Consider the following 26,625-nt stretch of genomic DNA (forward strand, 5'->3'; position numbering starts at 1 on the left):
CTCTTTGTATGTGCTTTTTCCCTCTACCTAGCATACTTTTTCCTTATCCTTCAGGTATCAGCTGACATATCACCTTCACCAAAGAGCAGACAATATTGACACAAAGCTGGGATGTCCCTTCCGTATGTTCCAGTAGTGCTGTGTTTCATACCTGTCACTTACATCTGTATACTTGGCTCTGTTTGGAAATGCCTGTTTGATTTTTCGGTTTATAGTTTATGATTGTTCAGGGTGGACTGTGTCCTCATCTTGTACTTTCATCTTGTAATGAAAAAAACAGAAACTCTGACATTTATCCACAATAGCAATTAATTCAGTGTGCAACCCTGAGCAAAATATATTTAATACTAATCTTGGGTTTCATATTGCAGTTGTACGTAGGTATTTTTCATTTTTCTTAACACTCATAAAGGCCCCAACTTTGTTTTTTCTATTTCCTTTCCTTTCCTTTTCTTTTCTTTTCTTTTCTTTTCTTTTTTTTTAATCACTTGTAGTGAAAAGTATTTTGGAGAAAGAAGATAATTCTTTCTTTTCCTTTTCAGCTGCTACCAAATTTGAATGAGGATCCTGTAGAAATCCTTTAGTATCTACTGATGATTCAATTCTAAATCAAGATCCAGTATGGAAAGCGTCATGAGAATATGTACAGATTTTGAACAAAAATTATACAATTTGAAAAATAAATAGAAAAAATTTACTGGATGCTTACAAAACATTTTCATTGCTTCCCAATTGAACACACTATACGGCAAAATCTTGATTAAAGGAAAAAGTTTTTGTATCATATGTGTGTAATGAAAATCTTTATAATATTTTAAACTATGTTTCTTGGCATCTCATTAACTTTTAAGCACATTTTGTACGTGGAAACTACCACTAGAGGGTTTTACATACATCAGACTGCTCCACTACCAGCGGTTTAAACAGCACCCAAACAACCAAGTTGTCATTAATACTTCAGTAGTGTTCATGGATGGCTTTTTGTTTTTCCCAATTTTTATGACTATATGTGGGCCTAAAGATTTAGACATTATGTTGATATATTCCTGCTATGGCTATTGCCAATGTTTGTACATATTACAATTTTTTTTATACTACCATAAAACCTATCTATAATTTTAATTGTAAACACTGATTCATAGCTCTTTCCACATGGAGAAATAAGATTTGCCTAAGGCTTTTCAACTTTTCTATTTATTTATTTATTTATTCATTTATTTATTTTTGATTTGCTTTTTGGAAACAAAGTTAGAGACAAGAAAAATTAGAGAAAACAAAACAAAAAAAACTCCCCCCCCCCCCCGCCCCAGAGCCATTTGCAAGTAAACTGCTAATGGGATGCCTGATTCCTGTAGCATTTAAATCCTACAAGTCAGTACATTCCACATAACTACCATACAACCTTCACAATCAAAACATTAACTCTAATACACTCGACTCTTAAACAACGGGGTTAAGGGCTCTGACCACGCCCCCCACAGTCAAAAAGCCATGAACAACTTTTGACCCCCAAAGACTTAACCACTACTACTACCAGTAATCTTTTGTATATTATACGTATCATACTATATTCTTAAAGTAAGCTACAGAAAATAATACCATGAAGAAAATTATAAAAGAAATTACATTTCCAGTACTGAAAAAAAAAAAAAAATCTGTGTGTAGTCAGTGCACCCATTAAAACTCTTTTGTTCAAGGGTTCAGTATAATTCTATCATTTATTCCTCATAATTCTTTTTAAGTTTGGTCACTTATCTGTAGTATACGTTATACCAAGGAAGGTCCTGTTTAGAGCCATGTATTGAATTGTGTGTCTTAGTCTCTTTCACTCCAGAACAGTTCCTTTGTCTTTCCTCGACTTTCATGACTTTTAACCTTTTGACGAGTAAATTCCAGTAATGTGGAATGTCTTTCAATGTGGATTTTTCTTAGGCTTCCTTATGGTAAAATTCAGACCATACATGTTTAGCAAGAGTATCACTACAACCTACTCTTTGCATCCTATCATGTGACCTACAATTTTGATTTGTCCCCATACTGGTGATGTTAATGTTGGCCACCGGAGGTAGTATCTGCCAGGTTTCTCGCCTGGAATGTTAACTTTCCACTTTCCAATTATTTAGTATTTTATGGGGAAGTACTTTGAGACATGTAAATATCTCCTTTCTCAGACACCCTGTGCCAGGCCACCTCTTCTGCAGATGACTTGCCCCCCTGCAGGTTCTGAAAACCCCCACTGGGCTATTCTTCCCCTGTGCAGATGCCTCCCTACCTTGTTCAGGCTGTGATACTTCATTATTCTATACCATTCACTTTTCAGGGATGCTCTCACTTGAGCTCCAACACTGTGCAGGGTGACTGTCCTACACATAATGCCTTCCCCATTCTAAGCTCTAACACCTCACTCTGGACCCCCACAACTCCATGCCTCTGTTTCTAGGACTGGGAACTAAAATGTTGGGGATGAGAAAGAAGAAAGGAAGAAGGGCTCCACAGGTCTTTTATAATCAACTTGGCAAGCTCTCCAAAGCCGGTTCTCATTGGAATTGCATCGAATCGGCCAACAGTTTGTAAGGAAAGACATTTCTTATACTGATTTTTCCAAACAACTAGTCTTTTAATTATCTAAGATTATTCCCCACAATATATTGTTTCTTACTCGAGTGTTTTATCTGCAGATTCTTTTGGATTTGGTACATGCAGTGACATATAATCTATAAATAGTGGCATTTTTCTTTCCAATTCCTAGAGCTTTCATTTTTTTTCTTTCCTACTACAAGAATGACGTTGAGTAAATGTGAGGATAGTGAGTGTTCATGTCTTCTTGAAATTGCAACATGTAAAAGTAGTTTTCTATAACTATGTAGATAGTGGGGTTTTTAAAAGTGTGCGTCTTTTATTAGTCTCTTAGTTTGCTCTTGCCGTTTACAACAGATCACCATCCACACAGTGTCTTAAAGCCACACGCATTTATCTCACATTTTTATGGGCCAGAAGCTAAGCAATGGCTTAGCTGGGTCCTTTGTTCAGGTTCTCACAAGGCTGTACTCAAGGTGTCTGCTAGACTGCGCTTCCCCATTTGGGTGCTTCAACGGGGAAGAATCTGCTTCCAAGCCCATTGAGTTTGTTTATAAGAGAATTTCCTTGTGACCGTATGACTGGACTCATTTCCACAGCTCTTTGCTAGTTGGAGGCTAGTTGGAGGCTTAGGTCCTAAGCATTCCCAGACACTTGTCTTAGTCTTTTTGGGCTGCTCTAACAAAATACCATAGGCTTATGAAAAAAAAAAAAAAGTTTTATTTTTCACAGTTCTGGAGGCTGGGAAGTCCAAAATGAAGGCACTGGCAGATTCAGTGTACAGCGACGGCCTGCTTCCTGGCTCATGGACGCTGGTCTTCCTGCTTGGCACAGGGCCAAGGGAGCTCTCACAGCCCTCCTTTATAAGGGCACTAATCCCATTCAGGAGGGCTCCACCTTCGTGACTTCATCATTTCCCAAATCCCCCACTTCTAAATACTATCACGTTGAACATTAAGAGTTAACACATGAATTTGGGTGAGTGGGGACACAAATATTCAGCCTAGAGCAAGGCTGTTCCTTGTTCTTGGCCACGTAGACTTCCTCAATACGGCCGCTTAGTTTAGGAGGCCAGCAAGGAGAATGTCACTTCAGCGAAAGCTCAGTCCTCCTTGAAGGGTGTTCACGTGATTAGATCAGGGTTGCCTAGCATAATCCTCCTTTTGATTAACTCTGAATTAACTGAATTATGTCTGCAATTTTCCTTTACATGTGCCATATTCTAATAGCTAGAGTCAAGTCACAGATCTTAAGCGAAAAGATTTATAAAGAAAAGGTGACAACACTAAAGGGCAGATACTATGGGGTCACTTAGGGTCTTTCTGCTACAAGTATATTAAGGAAGTTCTCTTATAATACTAGTTTTCTAAGTTCTGTCATGAATGAATATTGAATGTTAAAAGATGTTTATTTCACATCTATTGAGATAATTTTTTTAACTGTTTATTTTTGAGAGAGACCAAGCAAGCCAGCAGGGGAGGGGCAGAGAGAGAGGGAGACAGGATCTGAAGCAAGCTCTGCGCTGACAGTGGCGAGCCCAATGTGAACCCCACGTGGGGCTTAAACTCACATACTGTGAGATCATGACCTGAGCCTAAGTTGGATGCTTAACCGACTGAGCTACCCAGGTACCCTGAGATAAGTTTTTAAAATATTTGTGAATGGGGGGAGGGGCCAAGATGGCGGAACAGCATGGAAGTTTTGTGTGTGTCTCCCATCCATGAAATACAGCCAGGCCAACACGAAACCATCCTACACACCTAGAACACTGATTGGAGGAATAACACAACAATCTGCACAACCCGAACCACAGAATTCAGCAGGAATTTACCCCAAAAGAAAGAGCATGAAGAAACCACAGCCAGGGATTTAATCAACACAGATACAAGCAAGATGTCTGAACCAGAATTTAGAATCACGATAATAAGAATATTAGCTGGGGTCGAAAATAGATTAGAATCCCTTTCTGCAGAGATAAAAGAAGTAAAAAATAGCCAGAATGAAATTGAAAATAATATAACTGAGCTGCAATCCGGATGGATGCAGTGGCAGCAAGGATGGACAAGGCAGAACAGAGAATCCATGATATACAGGACAAACTTATAGAGAATAACGAAGCAGAAAAAAAAAAAGAGGGAGATGAAGGCAAAAGAGCATGATGTAAGCATTAGAGAAACCAGTGACTCATTAAAAAGGAACAACATCAGAATCATAGGGGTCCCAGAAGCGGAAGAGAGAGAAATAGGGTTATTAAGGTTATGTGAGCAAATGATAGCGGAAAACATTTACAAAACCTGGGGAAAGACACAGACATCAGAATCCAGGAAGCACAGAGGACCCCCATTAGATTCAACAAAAACCGACCAACAAAGCATATCATAATCAAATTCACAAAATACTCAGGCAAGGAGAGAATCATGAAAGCAGCAAGGAAAAAAAAAAAAAAGTTCCCTAACCTAAAAGGGAAGACAGATCAGGTTTGCAGCAGACCTATCCACAGAAACTTGGCAGGCAAGAAAGCAGTGGCAGGATACATTCAGTGTGCTGAATCAGAAAAATATGCAGGGGCGCCTGGGTGGCTCGGTCGGTTAGGCGTCCAATTTTGGCTCTGGTCATGATCTCGCAGTTTGTGAGTTCGAGCCCCCTGTCGGGCTCTGTGCTGACAGGTCAGAGCCTGGAGCCTGCTTCGGATTCTCTGTCTCCCTCTCTCTCTGCCCCTCCTCTGCTCATGCTCTGTCTCTCTCTCTCTCTCTCTGTCAAAAATAAATAAACATTAAACAAATAAAATAAAAAAATAAATGCAGCCAAGAATTATCCAGCAAGGCTGTCACTCAAAATAGGAGAGAGAAAAAGTTTCCCAGACAAACAAAAATTAAAGGAATTTGTGACCACTAAACCAGCCCTGCAAGAAATTTTAAGGGGGACTTTCTGAGGGAAGAAAAGATGAAAAAATATATATACATACATATATACACATACATATATATATATGTATACATATACGTATATATATATATATATATATATATATATATATATATACTAAAAGCAACAAAGATTAGAAAGGAGCAGAGAACTCCACCAGAAACTCCAAGTGTACAAGCGTCATAATGGCAATAAATTCATATCTTTCAGTACTCACTCTAAATGTCAGTGGCCTCAATGCTCCAATCAAAAGGCATAGGGTAACAGAATGGATAAGAAAACAAGGTCCATCTATATGCTGTTTACAGGAGACCCAGTTTAGACCTAAAGACACCTTCAGATTGAAAATAAGGGGATGGAGAACCATCTATCATGCTAATGGTCAACAAAAGAAAGCTAAAGTAGCCATACTTATATCAGAAAATCTAGAGTTTAAAATAAAGACTGTATCAAGAGATGCAGAAGGGCATTATGTCATAATCAAGGTGTCTATCCACCAAGAAGACCTAACAATTGTAAACATTTATGCGCCAAATGTGACAGCACCTTAATATGTAAATCCATTAATCACGAACATAAAGAAACTCATCGATAGTAATACCATAATAGTAGGAGACTTCAACACCCCACTCACAGCAATGGACAGATCATCTAATCAAAAAAAAAAAAAATCAACAAGGGAACAATGGCTTTGAATGACACACTGGACCAGATGGACTTAACAGATATATTCAGAACATTTCATCCTAAACCAGCAGAATATACGTTCTTCTCCAGTGCACATGGAACGTTCTCCAGAATAGACCATATACTGGGACATAAATCAGCCCTAAGTAAGTACAAAAAGATTGAGATCATACCGTGCATATTTTCAGACCACAACACTATGAAACTCGAAATCAACCACAAGAAAATATTGGGAAAGGTAACACATACTTGGAGACTGAAGAACATCCTACTAAAAAATGAATGGGCCAACCAAGGAGTTAAAGAGGAAATTGAAAAGTATATGGAAGTCAATGAAAGGGATAACACCACAACCCAAAACCTCTGGGATGCAGCAAAGGTGGTTATAAGAGGAAAATATATAGCAATCCAGGCCTTCCTAAAGAAGGAAGAAAGATCTCAGATACACAACCTAACCTTACGCCTTAAGGAGCTGGAAAAAGAACAGCAAATAAAACCCCAAACCAGCAGAAGACAGGAAATAATAAAGATTACAGCAGAAATTAATGCTATCGAAACAAGCAAACAAACCCACAAAAATACCAGTAGAACAGATCAATCAAGCCAGAATCTGGTGCCTTGAAAGAATTAACAAAATTGATAAACCACTAGCCAGTCTGGTCAAAAAAGAAAAAAGGAAAGGACCGAAATAAATAAAATCAAGAATGAAAGAGGAGAGATCACAACCAACACAGCAGAAATAAAAACAATAATAAGATAATAGTACGAGCAATTATATGCCAATAAAATGGGTAACCTGGAAGAAATGGACAAATTCCTAGAAACATATACACTACCAACACTGAAACAGGAAGAAATAGAAAATTTGAACAGACCCATAACCAGTAAGGACATCGAATTAGTAATCAAAAATCTGCCAAAAAACAAGAGTCCAGGGCCAGATGGCTTTCCAGGGGGGAATTCTACCAAACATTTAAGGAAGAGTTAGCACCTATTCTCTTGAAACTGTTCCAAAACATAGAAATGGAAGGAAAACTTGCAAACTCTTTCTATGAAGCCAGCACTACCTTGATTCCAAAACCAGTCAGAGACCCCACTACAAAGGAGAACTATAGACAACGTTCCCTGAGGAACATGGATGCAAAAATTCTCAACAAGATATTAGCCAACCAGATCCAACAATACATGAAAAGTATTACTCACCACGACCAAGCGGGATTTATACCTGGGATGCGGGGCTGGTTCCATATCTGCAAAACAATTAACGTGATTCATCACATCAATAAAAGAAAGGGCAAGAACCATATGACCCTCTCAATAGATGCAGAGAAAGCATTTGACAAAATACAGCATCCTTTCTTGATAAAATCCCTCAAGAAAGGAGGGAGAGAAGGAGCATACCTCGAGATCATAAAAGCCATATATGAACAACCCAATGCTAATATCCTCAGTGGGGAAAAATGGGAGTTTCCCCTCTAAGGTCAGGAACAAGACAGGGATGTCCGCTCTCGCGACCGTTACTCAACATAGTATTGGGAGTCTTAGCCTCTGCAATCAGACAACACAAAGAAATAAAAGGCATCCAAATCGGCCAGGAGGAGGTCAAACTTTCCCTCTTCTCAGATGACACGATACTCTATATGGAAAACCCCCAAAATGCCACCAAAAAAATTCTAGAATGGATTCATGAATTCGGCAAAGTTGCAGGATATGAAATCAATGCGCAGTAATCGGTTGCATTCCTATACACCAACAATGAAGCAACAGAAAGAGAAATCAAGGAATCTATCCCATTTACAGTTGCACAAAAAGCCACAAAATACCTAGGAATACATCTAACCAAATAGGTGAAAAATGTATATACTGAAAACCATAGAAAGCTTATGAAAGAAATTGAAGAAGACAAAAAAAAAAAAAATGGAAAAAAGATTCCATGCTCCTGGATAGCTAGAACAAATATTGTTAAAATGTCGATACTACCCAAAGCAATCTACATATTCAATGCAATCCCTATCAAAGTAACACCAGCATTCTTCACAGAGCTAGAACTTACAATTCTAAAATGTGTATGGAACCAGAAAAGGCCCCGAAGAGCCAAAGCAATCTTGAAAAAGAAAACCAAAGCAGGAGGCATCACAATCCCAGACTTCAACCTATACTACAAAGCTGTAATCATCAAGACAATGTGGTACTGGCACTTGGACAGTCAGATCAATGGAACAGAATAGAGAACCCAGACATGGACCCACAAATGTATGGCCAACTAATCTTTCACAGAGCAGGGAAGAATATCTAGTGAGCAGAGGAGGGGCAGAGAGAGAGGGAGACAGAGAATCCGAAGCAGGCTCCAGGCTCTGACCTGTCAGCACAGAGCCCGACAGGGGGCTCGAACTCACAAACTGCGAGATCATGACCAGAGCCAAAATTGGACGCCTAACCGACCGAGCCACCCAGGCGCCCCTGCATATTTTTCTGATTCAGCACACTGAATGTATCCTGCCACTGCTTTCTTGCCTGCCAAGTTTCTGTGGATAGGTCTGCTGCAAACCTGATCTGTCTTCCCTTTTAGGTTAGGGAACTTTTTTTTTTTTTCCTTGCTGCTTTCATGATTCTCTCCTTGCCTGAGTATTTTGTGAATTTGATTATGATATGCTTTGTTGGTCGGTTTTTGTTGAATCTAATGGGGGTCCTCTGTGCTTCCTGGATTCTGATGTCTGTGTCTTTCCCCAGGTTTTGTAAATGTTTTCCGCTATCATTTGCTCACATAACCTTAATAACCCTATTTCTCTCTCTTCCGCTTCTGGGACCCCTATGATTCTGATGTTGTTCCTTTTTAATGAGTCACTGGTTTCTCTAATGCTTACATCATGCTCTTTTGCCTTCATCTCCCTCTTTTTTTTTTTCTGCTTCGTTATTCTCTATAAGTTTGTCCTGTATATCATGGATTCTCTGTTCTGCCTTGTCCATCCTTGCTGCCACTGCATCCATCCGGATTGCAGCTCAGTTATATTATTTTCAATTTCATTCTGGCTATTTTTTACTTCTTTTATCTCTGCAGAAAGGGATTCTAATCTATTTTCGACCCCAGCTAATATTCTTATTATCGTGATTCTAAATTCTGGTTCAGACATCTTGCTTGTATCTGTGTTGATTAAATCCCTGGCTGTGGTTTCTTCATGCTCTTTCTTTTGGGGTAAATTCCTGCTGAATTCTGTGGTTCGGGTTGTGCAGATTGTTGTGTTAGTCCTCCAATCAGTGTTCTAGGTGTGTAGGATGGTTTCGTGTTGGCCTGGCTGTATTTCATGGATGGGAGACACACACAAAACTTCCATGCTGTTCCGCCATCTTGGCCCCTCCCCCCATTCACAAATATTTTAAAAACTTATCTCAGGGTACCTGGGTAGCTCAGTCGGTTAAGCATCCAACTTAGGCTCAGGTCATGATCTCACAGTATGTGAGTTTAAGCCCCACGTGGGGTTCACATTGGGCTCGCCACTGTCAGCGCAGAGCTTGCTTCAGATCCTGTCTCCCTCTCTCTCTGCCCCTCCCCTGCTGGCTTGCTTGGTCTCTCTCAAAAATAAACAGTTAAAAAAATTATCTCAATAGATGTGAAATAAACATCTTTTAACATTCAATATTCATTCATGACAGAACTTAGAAAACTAGTATTATAAGAGAACTTCCTTAATATACTTGTAGCAGAAAGACCCTAAGTGACCCCATAGTATCTGCCCTTTAGTGTTGTCACCTTTTCTTTATAAATCTTTTCGCTTAAGATCTGTGACTTGACTCTAGCTATTAGAATATGGCACATGTAAAGGAAAATTGCAGACATAATTCAGTTAATTCAGAGTTAATCAAAAGGAGGATTATGCTAGGCAACCCTGATCTAATCACGTGAACACCCTTCAAGGAGGACTGAGCTTTCGCTGAAGTGACATTCTCCTTGCTGGCCTCCTAAACTAAGCGGCCGTATTGAGGAAGTCTACGTGGCCAAGAACAAGGAACAGCCTTGCTCTAGGCTGAATATTTGTGTCCCCACTCACCCAAATTCATGTGTTAACTCTTAATGTTCAACGTGATAGTATTTAGAAGTGGGGGATTTGGGAAATGATGAAGTCACGAAGGTGGAGCCCTCCTGAATGGGATTAGTGCCCTTATAAAGGAGGGCTGTGAGAGCTCCCTTGGCCCTGTGCCAAGCAGGAAGACCAGCGTCCATGAGCCAGGAAGCAGGCCGTCGCTGTACACTGAATCTGCCAGTGCCTTCATTTTGGACTTCCCAGCCTCCAGAACTGTGAAAAATAAAACTTTTTTTTTTTTTTCATAAGCCTATGGTATTTTGTTAGAGCAGCCCAAAAAGACTAAGACAAGTGTCTGGGAATGCTTAGGACCTAAGCCTCCAACTAGCCTCCAACTAGCAAAGAGCTGTGGAAATGAGTCCAGTCATACGGTCACAAGGAAATTCTCTTATAAACAAACTCAATGGGCTTGGAAGCAGATTCTTCCCCGTTGAAGCACCCAAATGGGGAAGCGCAGTCTAGCAGACACCTTGAGTACAGCCTTGTGAGAACCTGAACAAAGGACCCAGCTAAGCCATTGCTTAGCTTCTGGCCCATAAAAATGTGAGATAAATGCGTGTGGCTTTAAGACACTGTGTGGATGGTGATCTGTTGTAAACGGCAAGAGCAAACTAAGAGACTAATAAAAGACGCACACTTTTAAAAACCCCACTATCTACATAGTTATAGAAAACTACTTTTACATGTTGCAATTTCAAGAAGACATGAACACTCACTATCCTCACATTTACTCAACGTCATTCTTGTAGTAGGAAAGAAAAAAAATGAAAGCTCTAGGAATTGGAAAGAAAAATGCCACTATTTATAGATTATATGTCACTGCATGTACCAAATCCAAAAGAATCTGCAGATAAAACACTCGAGTAAGAAACAATATATTGTGGGGAATAATCTTAGATAATTAAAAGACTAGTTGTTTGGAAAAATCAGTATAAGAAATGTCTTTCCTTACAAACTGTTGGCCGATTCGATGCAATTCCAATGAGAACCGGCTTTGGAGAGCTTGCCAAGTTGATTATAAAAGACCTGTGGAGCCCTTCTTCCTTTCTTCTTTCTCATCCCCAACATTTTAGTTCCCAGTCCTAGAAACAGAGGCATGGAGTTGTGGGGGTCCAGAGTGAGGTGTTAGAGCTTAGAATGGGGAAGGCATTATGTGTAGGACAGTCACCCTGCACAGTGTTGGAGCTCAAGTGAGAGCATCCCTGAAAAGTGAATGGTATAGAATAATGAAGTATCACAGCCTGAACAAGGTAGGGAGGCATCTGCACAGGGGAAGAATAGCCCAGTGGGGGTTTTCAGAACCTGCAGGGGGGCAAGTCATCTGCAGAAGAGGTGGCCTGGCACAGGGTGTCTGAGAAAGGAGATATTTACATGTCTCAAAGTACTTCCCCATAAAATACTAAATAATTGGAAAGTGGAAAGTTAACATTCCAGGCGAGAAACCTGGCAGATACTACCTCCGGTGGCCAACATTAACATCACCAGTATGGGGACAAATCAAAATTGTAGGTCACATGATAGGATGCAAAGAGTAGGTTGTAGTGATACTCTTGCTAAACATGTATGGTCTGAATTTTACCATAAGGAAGCCTAAGAAAAATCCACATTGAAAGACATTCCACATTACTGGAATTTACTCGTCAAAAGGTTAAAAGTCATGAAAGTCGAGGAAAGACAAAGGAACTGTTCTGGAGTGAAAGAGACTAAGACACACAATTCAATACATGGCTCTAAACAGGACCTTCCTTGGTATAACGTATACTACAGATAAGTGACCAAACTTAAAAAGAATTATGAGGAATAAATGATAGAATTATACTGAACCCTTGAACAAAAGAGTTTTAATGGGTGCACTGACTACACACAGATTTTTTTTTTTTTTTCAGTACTGGAAATGTAATTTCTTTTATAATTTTCTTCATGGTATTATTTTCTGTAGCTTACTTTAAGAATATAGTATGATACGTATAATATACAAAAGATTACTGGTAGTAGTAGTGGTTAAGTCTTTGGGGGTCAAAAGTTGTTCATGGCTTTTTGACTGTGGGGGGCGTGGTCAGAGCCCTTAACCCCGTTGTTTAAGAGTCGAGTGTATTAGAGTTAATGTTTTGATTGTGAAGGTTGTATGGTAGTTATGTGGAATGTACTGACTTGTAGGATTTAAATGCTACAGGAATCAGGCATCCCATTAGCAGTTTACTTGCAAATGGCTCTGGGGCGGGGGGGGGGGGAGTTTTTTTTGTTTTGTTTTCTCTAATTTTTCTTGTCTCTAACTTTGTTTCCAAAAAGCAAATCAAAAATAAATAAATGAATAAATAAATAAATAAATAGAAAAGTTGAAAAGCCTTAGGCAAATCTTATTTCTCCATGTGGAAAGAGCTATGAATCAGTGTTTACAATTAAAATTATAGATAGGTTTTATGGTAGTATAAAAAAAATTGTAATATGTACAAACATTGGCAATAGCCATAGCAGGAATATATCAACATAATGTCTAAATCTTTAGGCCCACATATAGTCATAAAAATTGGGAAAAACAAAAAGCCATCCATGAACACTACTGAAGTATTAATGACAACTTGGTTGTTTGGGTGCTGTTTAAACCGCTGGTAGTGGAGCAGTCTGATGTATGTAAAACCCTCTAGTGGTAGTTTCCACGTACAAAATGTGCTTAAAAGTTAATGAGATGCCAAGAAACATAGTTTAAAATATTATAAAGATTTTCATTACACACATATGATACAAAAACTTTTTCCTTTAATCAAGATTTTGCCGTATAGTGTGTTCAATTGGGAAGCAATGAAAATGTTTTGTAAGCATCCAGTAAATTTTTTCTATTTATTTTTCAAATTGTATAATTTTTGTTCAAAATCTGTACATATTCTCATGACGCTTTCCATACTGGATCTTGATTTAGAATTGAATCATCAGTAGATACTAAAGGATTTCTACAGGATCCTCATTCAAATTTGGTAGCAGCTGAAAAGGAAAAGAAAGAATTATCTTCTTTCTCCAAAATACTTTTCACTACAAGTGATTAAAAAAAAAGAAAAGAAAAGAAAAGAAAAGAAAAGGAAAGGAAAGGAAATAGAAAAAACAAAGTTGGGGCCTTTATGAGTGTTAAGAAAAATGAAAAATACCTACGTACAACTGCAATATGAAACCCAAGATTAGTATTAAATATATTTTGCTCAGGGTTGCACACTGAATTAATTGCTATTGTGGATAAATGTCAGAGTTTCTGTTTTTTTCATTACAAGATGAAAGTACAAGATGAGGACACAGTCCACCCTGAACAATCATAAACTATAAACCGAAAAATCAAACAGGCATTTCCAAACAGAGCCAAGTATACAGATGTAAGTGACAGGTATGAAACACAGCACTACTGGAACATACGGAAGGGACATCCCAGCTTTGTGTCAATATTGTCTGCTCTTTGGTGAAGGTGATATGTCAGCTGATACCTGAAGGATAAGGAAAAAGTATGCTAGGTAGAGGGAAAAAGCACATACAAAGAGCTAGAAGTGAGGAAGAACACTTGTGCAATTAATTATGAGTAGTTTAGTTTGACAAGGCGCTAGAGCAAAGCAGCAGAGTAGGGCAAATAGTGAGAGACAAGGCTGAATAATCTGGCAAGAAGCAAACTGATTTGGGTGTTTTCGTTCCATGCTAAGGAACTTGAAGTTTTACCCAAGGGCAAAAGCAATGACAAAGTCAATGAGTGAAGATTGAAACCCGTTACCTGTCAAGTGACAGCTATATGACCTCTAATTACTTAACCAAGCATTACTAAGACGACTTTGGCTTTTTGGGTCTTCTATCACTAGCAGAAACAACAATTTGATAAAGCACACCTTTTCTGAGACTTGTGCAGGTTGACAGTTCCACAGGGATGGCACCAGTGAAGGAAGATTGTCGCCAGAAATAATAACAGATATATAGACTTAGGGAGATTGAAAAAAAACTTCTTTAACGTTTATTTATTTTTGAGAGAGAGACAAACCACAAGCGGGCAGGGGCACAGAGAGAGGGAGACACAGAATCTGAAGCAGGCTCCAGGCTCCGAGCTTTCAGCACAGAGCCCTCTGTGGGGCCTGAACCCACCTGAGCTGAAATCAGTCGCCCAACCGACTGAGCCACCTGGGTGCCCCTAGACTTGTGGGAGATTTTAAAAGAGCTATGACACATGAGGACTAAATGAGGAAGAAGTGTGTTCTTCATTATGCTCATGCTTTTACATTTTTTATTAGCTATGTACAAAAAAATGTGAATGTAGCATCTATTATCCAAACAATGGAAAGGGATGCCATTTACTATTTATAGTTTATTTCAGAAATCAATGATATCTAACTTCATACATTTTGGCAACATACCTTCTTCTAGTGCTCTGGTTATTCTTTTCTCCAACTCCCGCTGCGTCTGAAATAAGCCAAATATTATTTAGAATGTGTAAGGTAAACAAAAGTCATTGTAGGAATTATATATAGCTTACGACATGTGGTCTTGAAATAATACTTGTAGAGATTAAACCAAAGTTAGGGATTGCTTAAATAAGAAGACAATCACATGAATAAAATAAATTCCTATTTTATTTTAGTTTTAGATAATGGAGAACAGATACATACATACATACATACATACACACACATACATATATGTACATATATGTATATATATATACGTGTGTGTGTAATATATAATACATATATATTACATATAATATGTGTATAATATATATATAATGCTATTTAAGCGAATCTGATAAAAAGCACAATTAATATTGATCTATTGAATATGTATAATCTCTGAAAGGTGATGTTTGATCTTACTGGTACAAAAAAGTTTAAACAAGATTCATATTGTATACTGAATTATTACTTGGAAATGATTAGAAAAACTGCCATTTGTGAAAGTTTAATCAGGTTTTTACCTTAATGAATTGTTCCTTAAAATGGGCTTTCCATTTTTTCACTCTTAGAAAAACAAAATTTGAAGGAATGCTTTTTGCTATTAGTTTTTCAGGACTGACTCTTAAATATATATAAAATGAAGAAAGTGGGACTGTCATACTGTCATGTGGAAATTCTATTGGCAAAAATTTGAGTAAAAATATTTTGCTATCTGTATTATGACTAAAACACTTATTTCTTTTCATATGCACACAAAGATTTCAGAAAATCTCTTTGAAGAAAGGAAAAATAGAGGGTTACAACAGTTTTCAAACTTAGCTTCTGATTTATAACTTTCTCAATTACAGATAAGGAAAACAGTATAAAATTTTCAATTGTAACTTTGTTTCCTTTCTCCAAATTAGGACCAAGTTTTGAAACACTTGACTACAGGTGACCCTTGAATAACACAGGGGTTGGGGTACATTCACAAACCTGTATACAATTTTTCATCCCCCCAAAACTTAATTACTAATAGCCTACTGTTGACCGGAAGCCTTACCGGTAACATAAACAGTCGATTCATACGTGTTTTGTCCAGTAGAATAAGCTAGGGCAAAAAATGACATTGAGAAAAACGGAAGGAAGAGGAAATACACTTACAATACTGTACACTATCCAAAAATAATCCATGTGTAAGTAAAGTAGACCCGCACAGGTCAAAACCATGTTGGTCAAGGGTCAAGTGTATATTACAACTGTTCCTGTCTAGAATGTTCTTATTTAGATCTTCCTTAGACAAGTTAGCCTCTCCCTGAATGCCCCAATCTGGCTCCAAAATAGTGTACTGAACATAGTCAACACTGTGGTGATAAGGATTCCAATGTCTTTACAAATTTGGGTGTGAGGACAAATGTTTTAGCTGACATGTTTCCCAGTATTTTCAGAGACTGTTTTCCCTAATACCTTTTTTTAATTGGAGTATAGTTGACATACAATGTTACACTAGTTTTTCAGTATACAAATTCAGATTGGACAATTGTATACACTATGCTATGCTTGCTACCGTACGTGTAGTTACCCTCTGTCACCATGCAACATTAATACAATATTTTTGATGATATTCCATATGCTGTATTCTTCATTCCTGTGACTTATTTACTTTATAACTGCACCTCCCCTCTAGCAACCACCAATTTGTCCTCTGTAGTTATGATTCTGTTTGTTCACTTGTTTTGTTTTTTTATATTCCACATGTAAGTGAAATCAGATAGTGTTTATTTGTCTTTCTCCGATTTATTTCACCTAGCATAATACCCTCTAGGTCTATCAATGTTGTCACAAATGGCAAGATCTCATTCTTTGTGATAGCTGAGCTATATTTCATTGTATACATATTACACATTGTCTTTATCCATTCATCTCTCCATGGACACTTAGGTTGCTTCCCTATTTTGGTTATCACAAACAATGTTTCCATAAACATAGGGATGCATACAACTTTTCAAATTACTGTTTTCATTTTCTTTGGGTAAATACGCAGTAGTGGGATTCATGAATATCTATTTTTAAGTTTTTGAGGAAACATAACACTTTTTTGACAATAGCATTATATTCGGGCCTTATAAAATGAATGGGACAACATTACTATACCAGACTTAAAAATTAATAACTTAATACCAGATGATGGGGGAAGGCTTTATTCAAACAATTTTGTGTTACCATTAATAAATACGATATAAAATATAAACCACGTTTTTTATATGACATGACTTAAGGAGCTACCAAGGTAATGTTGCATCTTTTCCCCAAAAGCTCTTTTCCTAAATATTTACCTCTGTGACCTTTATGTTTATTTCTAGGTAAAAACTGTGTTTCAATGGCGAAAATAGCTTTCAAGTCCATGAATAAGAACACGTGTACTTTTATGTATACCTTTCCATTGATCAGAAATATAAGAGGCTGAGAAAATTATACACAGAAAAAATATATATCAGCAAATTTTAATTCAAAGAACATTTTTAAAGGATTTTTAATTAGAAGGATTTTCTCATTAACTGTTAGCATTCAAATATGGCCCATAGAAATCTAAGGTTCGGTTGGGGGCACTGCAGGATTGAGGGACAAGGAAGTCACAGCCGTAGTCTCCATCTCTCCTTTAGTTAGACAGCTCTACTTCTCTCTGTTTTACACAATATAGTTTAATGCAAAAAAAAAAAAAAATACATTCTATTCTTTGAAAAAAAAATTATTTTGAAGGTATAAAAGTCACTAATTTAGTCAAAGTCCCGAATTTTGCGTAATAGACAAAAAGGGCTCAGAGAGAGTGTACTTTGCCTGAGGTCATGAATCCAACTAGATGCAGACCAGGGATACACGTGTGGTCTTACCAGGCCTAGAGTTCTATGCCCGTTACTTCCTCATAGTCAGGAAAAATACGTGTATTTTAAGTATAACTCAGAGAAAATGAATACATAAAACTTTGTCATGTGGCTCAATAATGTTTAGGTATGAGGCCCACAATAGTAGCTCTAAAACTAAATTACAAATTTTAAAGTCATCAATAAAAATAAAGGAACAGAAATTATGTTAACTCCTTTTAGTAGCAGTCAATTTTTAAGCACAACTTTTTTAAACCACAGGACAGAGAACTCGAAAGAGAAAATCTTTAGGTGAAGCAAGCAAGCTGAAACTGAGGAAATTCTTCCTGAAAGAATTATTTATTTCTTCCAAAGAAAATTTGGTTTATCAAAATCAATCAACAAATGAGTGAACCCATGGTGTAGTTATTTATAGCAAAATTTCAAACCCAACACAGATTTCTCTTTCCCATCTAGCATGCTTTTGCCTAACCTCTCATCATTCGTTGGTATGTACAAAAGACACAATTCACTTTATTTATAATTTAAATCCAGTCGGAAATTATAGGTGAACCTTCACGTCTCACATGTGGACTTATCTCTACCCCTCCCTCCCGACGGGAAGGGAGAATTACCTAACGGGTGAATTTGGGAGAAGGAGCTAAGCAGTGCTTACGTGTTTCTGAATCTCCTCTTTGAAAAAGATGTGCCTGCCCACAGTAACATGAATTTGGGTCTGCTCTCAGCTCTGTGGTAAGCACCCGGCCCCCGGGGTGGGGGTCAAGCAATTGTTTCCTCAATTTACAACTGTGTGGGGAAGTGCCCAATTTAGGAGGAAGCCCAAAGTGGCTAACATAACCTAAATCATATCCTCCAATTTGTTAGTGTGTATTAGTAATAAAGCTACTAAGTTTCTCTCCATCTCCCTGTCTCCCGTGTTCTGAATTTAGAACGAGAAGAGCAGGGTTACTTGCCGCCTACCCAGTGTCACCTGTCACAGCTCCACCGAGAAAAATGACTAGACAGCACTTACAGAAACATTCTCTTCTTCCTTGACTTCATAACTAACGTACATTGTTCAAAGGCCACGCCAACTCGAAAGAGAGAAAAAGTTGAAAGGAACCATTTTAGGAACAAACATAGAAAGTCAGACAAACTGAGGACACAGAGGAGTACATCTGAAATGAAAGAACATGACAAAAGAAGAAAAAAAACTAAGTGAAACAGAGATAAGTAATGTACCTCATAAAGAGTTCAAGGTAACGGTCATAAAGATGCTCCGTGAACTTGGGAGAATGAATGGATCCAGTGATAACATCAACAAAGAGATAGAAAATATAAAAAAGAACCAATCAGAGCTGAAGGATACAATAACAGAAATGACAAATACACTAGAGGGAATCAACAGCAGATAAGAAGATGCAGAAGAACAGATCAACAATTTGCAAGACAGGGTAGTAGAAATCATCCAAGCCAAAAAAAAAAAAAAAAAAAAGAGAATTTTAAAAATGAGGCTAGGTTAAGGGACCTGTGGGACAACATCCAGTGTAATAATACTTGCATTCAAGGGGTTCCAGAAAAAGAAAAGAGAAACGGGCAAAGAACTCATTTGAAGAAATAAAAGCTTCATTTTAAAAATTCAAATATTTGTTTGATTTAGCTATTTATAAAATGCTCTACAATCGCTCAGCAAGATATTTTATAAAAGTTGAAACAAAGGTGGTATAAGTCAAAAAAAAAAGGAAAAAGAAAAAAGAGTGCCATAAGTAAGAAAGCAATTAAAGATGTATTCTCGTGTAAGAAAACAGCAAATCTTTTAACTTAAAAGAGAAATTAACCTTTTTAGTGTTACAAGTTGATTTCATTCATAAAAAGGACTTACCATGGATTCTTTTTTTTTTTTTTTTTTTTTTTAAGTAGCCTCCATGCTTAGTGTAGAGCCCAGTGCAGGACTTGAACTCATGACCCTGAGATCAAAACCTGAGCTGAGATCAAGAGTTAGACGCTGAACTGACTGAGCCACCCAGGCACCCCCATGGATTCTTCTAAATAGTAAACATTCATAGGTCGTTAAGTGTTTGGAGGACGATCATTCACTGACACACAGGGGTGCAAAAACTGGATTATAGCAAAACTTTCAGATGTTTATGAACCACTGCCAACTGAAAATAAGTCCAAGCATCTAAGTGTACCTGTGGTTATCAGGCAATAACATTTATTTTCTAAAATCAAATTTAAATGAAAGCTTTTCAAGAAATTTAACATGGGTCAGTTTAGTTATATTTACTGAATACAGTTAATGCTAGGTGTCTCTTGTGGTGCACCTGGGTGGCTCAGTTGTTTTTAGTGTCCAAATCTTGATTTTGACTCAGGTCACGATCGCATGGTTTTGAGACTGAGCCCCACATTCGGCTCTGTGCTGAGCATGAAACCTGCTTGGGATTCTCTTTCTCCCTCTCCTTTTGCCCCTCCCCTGCATGCACTCACTCATTCTCTCGCTAAAATAAAATAAAAATTAGTATCTCTTGGAAATGAGAGATCAAGGGACTAAAATATATATATAAAATTTACCTCAGTTCTTTCTTAGCACATATAATTATGACTTTTACTTCATATGTATTAGTTACTTAAACAACTCAGAATTTCACCAAATTAAAAGCAACTATTATATCAGATATCTGAAACCCAAACTAAAACAGATAATATAACTCACCTTCCACAAGGAAGTCTCCCAGTAGTCATATGACGGCCGTGGGTTTAAGGTAGGAATCACTAAGTTCCCTCTTGGAGTAAGGTTTCCATTGAGCACTAAATTATTTTCAAAATGTCCACAATAAGGTGGTTCCAGGCCTGGGCTCACACTAAGGGTCCTGAGTAAAGTTTGGTGCTGCTGTCTCTCCTCAAGAAGTTTTGTATTGCTCCCTGGCAGTCTCTCCTTAGCCCTGTGAAGATTAAAAAACACAAATACATTTTCTTTTTACCTAAATCTTTCCTAAATGACTTACGTTTTTTAAGTTTCCATAATAGTAAATAGCATTTGCCTTTGAACAGTGTTTTAACACTGAACATGTGACAGAGCACACCTACTATCTAAAATTATACTTTTAAGATTGTTCTAAAGAAATGCTTATGATTCCAGGGGGATTCCTAACAATTCAGACCAGGAAAGGGAGAGAAGTGGCTATCAGTGATGTACATGGCTTAACAAATAATACTTGCTGTCTTCTGGAGTGGCTGTACTGACAGGATCCTTCAGGATGCCATTATATATACATACTTATATTTAGTAAACCTGTTTACAGATATAAAACTAAAACATCCCTCAAAGACATTTTCAAGCGTTTGCTTTCACCACTCTTGTACATTTCACTTATTATCTCAAAGAAACTGAGCATCTGACACTGAGGAATCATTGAGACCAACAATCTCTAGGGGAGATAGTAGATGACAGAGATGTGATCAGAAAGAACTAAAACAGCTACAGAGGCAATTAGCTTATAACAGTTACCAAGGCACTGGAGGCAGAATCTGCCCTTTCTGTCTTCCGTCTTCCACATGCCTCCCTCCCACCACGGTGCTCTTTTTAGCCACTTTGGGAATTATGCTACCCTTCAGCCCTGTGTGAGTCTTTCTGTATTTCACCTGGATGCCTTTATGTAAAGTAGAAAAAGCATAAAGGATAGTTTGTCTCAAGGCCCACTCTAGTAATCATACCAAAGATCACAATCGAGAGAATAAATGTACCAAGCTGCCAGGATGAGTAGTAGTAGTACTTGACCTTTTAGGTTAAAGATGTAATCTTCCAAAAAGAAACTCATCGACATTTCTATTTAGGGTAATTCTGACAAGCAATTTTATAATAATATGCTTCTACATGAGAAAGCTTCAAACAATGCACTTAAAGACTAGCAGATCCGATCAATGGAAAATATACAGGGCGGGGGGTGCGGGGGGGTGGGGGGTGGGGGAAGAGGTCCTGTAAAAGCGAAAAAAAGAGGAGGGATGCAAACTGTCCTGGACTAACATTTCAAAGGTAAGTTCACTTAGAAACATCATTTTCCAAAATGACACCATCTAGTTGGCTTGCACTTCCTACTCATCTCATGATCTTGGCTCCACAGACATTATGCTGTGGAGGCAAATTAATAAGCTAAATTTCTTGTCTATGATTCTCTTTTGACTTACCTGTTCAGCTTATTTCTCAAGGACTTTCTAACTTTTAATTCTTCTAGGTAGAGTTGCCTGTAGGTTTCCAACTCTGTTTTAGTAGAATCTTCTTGAGAAGTCTTCATTGTAGAGACCTGAGATTCCAGATCTCTAATTCTAAGTTCCATTTAACTTCTCGCTGAAGCATGAGCATTTTCTCTTAACTGGTCCAAGTGTTCTCGAGCTGCTGCTTGTGCCTAAAGCAAATTAACAGGATAGTTTTAAAATAGCTATAATCTGAATAATTAATTATACCTGTTTCCTTTAGTTCGGAGTCAATGATTCAGAGAGCAATTTTAAATGAAAAAAAGCTCAAGTGTAAAATATTTATCCTCAATGTCAACTGAATTAAATATGATTTATAAAATTAAAGTTCAATCATTCTTGTATTAGTATTCACGCAATCTGATAATTCAAATAATAGAATCAATGACAAAAATTTAGAAGTCAACAATAAACTTAATAATCCAAGTACAGTGCAATTTTTAAATCATAATTTTTCTTTTCCTCTTAATAGTGAGACTAGTTGTTTAAACCATCATTTTTTCTTATCCTCTAGATTTAGTAGGAATAACGATGAAAACTGAAATGTTTAAAGGGAGGAACAAATGCCTCCAGGAATCTACAAATTACCATAAAGCAAGTAGAGGAAACCCCTACAATACATCTATCCAAAATGTAATTTGCAGTGAAATGAATTACAGCACATTACAGATCAATCAATTAACCTGTAAAAACAGGTCGACTTCGTGTCATTTTTCTACTATGTCCAGTCGTGCTCTTTCTTCAATCTCCCGTTTATACTCTTCCACTTGACCGCGTTCTACCATATTCATTTCCATAAATTGTTTCAATTTTACTACTTCTTGCTGTAACTTCTTGTTATTGCTCTCTAGTTTTTCACGTTCTTCTTCGAAAGCTTTCATTGATAATAACTCTTGTTGAAGAACTTGATTTTTTTTGCATCCAGGTGTAGACATTTTGAAGATGTAGTTTCCAGTTCTGTTGTAAAGACATCAGCCTGCATGAATAAAACACTATAGTTTGGAAGTGGAGTGAAAAGAGTCTAACTCAAAACTACTATCAAAATGTGTTTTTCAGATTTTAAGTAATCTCTACGCCCAGTGTGAGGCTTGAACTCACAATCTCAAGATCAAGAGTAACTGAGCCAGCCAGGCACTCAAATTTTTAAATAAACTCATTTGCAATAAAATGTTACCTGTCTTAGTATGTGGAACCATAAACAACTCAGAAAATCAAGAGACACGTTAAAGACATCAGGTGTTACTGAAATAGATCTTTGCTATCATTCTCTTTACTACACATTTGCACTTGATTCTATACTTTTATTTTTCTATGATTTTTTCATATCTTTCTTTCATACAATAAGTCCCCTCTTAGGAGAAAGTCTCTTAGCCCTTCCCGCATCTTAACACTCCATAACTTTTAAAGACGTTTTAGCAATATCATATTGACTTATGTATGCCCAAGTCAAAAAATACGTCTCAAGATAAGACTCTGAAAATAAGACTCTAACTCATGAATCTAGAAGTAATGATTCTAATGCCACGGCCTGTTTCTGAACAGCAAATGTTTTATGCTAATTTGAACTGCATTCCCAGGAGAAATGATTCTCTGGGATGTGTTAAGAAATCACATCTCCCAGTATAAAACTTTAATTGAATGATCCACGTATTTTTTTGAGGCAAAAACAAAAATTTAATTCAATACTGTTATCTTGTAATCCTTTGTTACTTTCTAGAAAATAAGAGATAATACTAAACAACAACAACAACGACAAAAATGGCTGGAGTTTCAGTGATGCTGAGTTGGGAAGGACTTCCATCCATTCTATATGATTGGTAAGACAAGGTGAGTGGATGTGGTGGTTTTATAAATTCGTTGATACTTCTGTGAAAATCCCTCCCCTTAAATATATGCTGGCTTCAGTAACTGGTTTCTAGTGAACAGAATATGCAGAACTGCTGTGATATTTAAGGCCAGCCTAGAAAATGTGATACAGCTTCCATCTTTCTTTCTCTAGGGAAGCTCACCCTTAGAACCCAGCCACCACGTTGTGAGGAATACCAGGCTACCTAGTGAGTCTTCATGTACATACTCCAGCTGAGACTAGCCAACGTCCTAGCCAAGGCCAGCCTCAACAGCCAAACACGTGTGTGAACAAGCCTTTAGATGATTCTAGTCTCCAGCTTCCAGTTATGCCAGCTGATGCCAAATGAAGAAGAAATGAGTTGCCCTACTCTGCTCTCCCTAGACTAAAGATTGGTGAACAAGAGACATGCTGTTTTGAACTACTAGGTTTTGAGGTGGCTTATTATGCAGCAGTAAATTGCTACCACAGATACTGATACTAAAAATGGTGTGCTGCTATTCAAAAAAACCTAAAACTAAACTTCCTTTGAACCAGGAGGTAGGCTGAACCTGGAAAGATGTAGAAAAGCATAAGAATGAGACCGAAAAAGGGCCTCCACAAGACTCTTAGTGGAAACCTGATGGCCTGTGAAGAGGCTGACAACAAGGGTTTCTAAGCAAGTGAAGAAAATGACACTGGAGGAAAGGGAAGTCATGCTACAAAATACCTGAAAGTAAAACGGATAGGAAAGAGAAACTAAAGAAAGACTATGCAACTGAAAGGAACCAGGACTTACTGGGTTCAAGTATCTGTTTCTCGTTTACAGCCTCTCTACATGTTGAACTGTCAAATAATGCTAAAATAAAGAAATGCCTTTTGGGTTAAGAGAAAATCCAGGGTGCTACCAGGAAAACAGAAAGATTTAAGGTATGCCTCCAATTTCTTTAAGGATCTTGAATATAAGATTTTTTTTAAAGTGGGTTCCACACCCAACATGGGGCTTAAACTCAGCACCCAGAGATCAAGTGTCACATGCTCTACCAACTGAGCCAGCCAGGAGCCCCAAGAGTAGACGAATTTTAAAGGCATTGTCATATAAGAGCTTCACAGGAAACCTGAAGCGAAAAGCTTATCTCAAAAGGACTTGGGAGGGTCGCTTTGCTAAAACACGGCATGAAATCCAGTAATATTTACAGAAAACTAAAAAAAGTTAGAGATTTATAATAGCAAAACATACTATTTGCTACCTTGGACTAAAAGAGACCAAATAGTGCAAAATGAAAAGAGGCTTTGGGTCTTAGAAATCCCACAGGGAGGAGGCAGGATGAAAAAACAGCTGCAAATACAGGTCATTCCTTATGAAAAGGAAGGAACCAAGAGTTTAAAGAGTAAAGAAAGGGAAGAGACATGGAGAAAGTATTCCCGTGGTTAGGACTAAGTACTAACTTAAGAACTGACAGCGTACATCAGGCTATATTTCAAAACTCTTATGGACTAGGGTGCTTCCCATCTTCTTTTTCTGAATGGGACAGTCTTCAGCAGTCGACTAGAATGTTGCATTTGTGAGTGATAAATAACTGTCTCTTTCGTTCTCAAGTCCTCATATTGAGAACCCTTGCACTCAAGGGGCTATACTTCAGATACCATAACCCAGGCAGCTTATCCCCACTGCACCTATGATAGTAAGATCTTGGACTCAAGCCCTGAAGCTGATGCCATGATAACTGAGACTCACAGGAGGTATTGGAGGGGGAGGGGAGTGAATGTATTTTTCAGGTGGGAGGAATACAAACATTTGTGGCCAGTGGGTAAATTATATTGCTTTTTATTTTTTATTTATTTATTTTTTTTTTTATTTTACTTTTGGGACAGAGAGAGACAGAGCATGAACGGGGGAGGGGCAGAGAGAGAGGGAGACACAGAATCGGAAACAGGCTCCAGGCTCCGAGCCATCAGCCCAGAGCCTGACGCGGGGCTCGAACTCACAGACCGCGAGATCGTGACCTGGCTGAAGTCGGACGCTTAACCGACTGCGCCACCCAGGCGCCCCTATATTGCTTTTTAAAGGTGTCCATAGGTTTTAAATATTAATTCCATTTTAAAAAAAGGCCATGGAACAACTTAGTGACTTGCTCCTAATGAACAGAATATGTGACTATGATCCTGTGTGTATTCCAAGCCTAGGTGACAAAAGGCGATACAGCTTCTGCCTTGCTCTGTATCTCAGGCTGCTTACTTGGAATCTAGCTCCCCATCTAGTGAGGAAGCCTAGGCCACAAAGAGGGTCTAGGTGTGTCAGTTTAAGTGTTTCTGCTGCCTCCTGAACTGAAGTCCAAGGCAACAGCCAGCATCAACCACCAGACGTTAGTGAACAAATCTTCAAATGGATCCAGCCCCAAACCTTTCAGTTGCCCCACCTGAAGCTGAGCGGGGCAGAGACTAGCTGTCCTGGCCACACTTTTCCTAACAGATTTGTGAACAAAAGAAATCTAACCTTTGGGGAGTTTGTTAAGAAAAAAACAAAGATGATAAATTGCAAAGTGGATGAAAAAAAAGAGATGACACCTAAACTTGTATAGGAGAAATTGGTCTCCATTAAAGTAGGATGTAATAAATGTTAAGATTAATTTATTAACAACCAATGGTGCTAATGAGAAGCAGATAACTAGAAGCAAGATCTAAGAAGTTTTTCTCTCAGTTTTTCCCCAGTTAGGATCATATTAGCTGCTCATTTTCCATATGTGGCCTTTATTATATTGAGGTATGGTTCCTCTAAGCCTACTTTGTTGAGGTTTGTATCATGAATGGATGTTATAGTTTGTCAAATTCTTTTTCTGCATCTATTGCAATGATATGATTTTATGCTTTTTTGAAAATTATGTGATATGAGGTATCACATTCATTGACTTGCAAATATTGAACCACCCCTGCAAACCAGGGATAAATCCCATTTGGTTATAGTGAATGATTTTTTTTAATGTTTATTTATTTTTGAGAAAGAGCACAAGAGGGGAGGGACAGAGAGG

At 37.9% G+C, this 26,625-nt stretch overlaps 2 pseudogenes; one reads left to right on the forward strand and one right to left on the reverse strand.

Annotated features, from left to right (window-relative positions):
* Window positions 1–781, forward strand: part of LOC122212378 — a 100,838-nt pseudogene extending 100,057 nt beyond the window's left edge.
* Window positions 782–13,008: 12,227 nt separating this feature from the next.
* The window catches only part of LOC122212379, a 48,050-nt pseudogene continuing 34,433 nt past the window's right edge, over window positions 13,009–26,625 (reverse strand).

Source organism: Panthera leo, chromosome F3 (genome assembly GCF_018350215.1).
Source record: "Panthera leo isolate Ple1 chromosome F3, P.leo_Ple1_pat1.1, whole genome shotgun sequence".
NCBI classification, from domain to species: Eukaryota; Metazoa; Chordata; class Mammalia; order Carnivora; family Felidae; genus Panthera; species Panthera leo.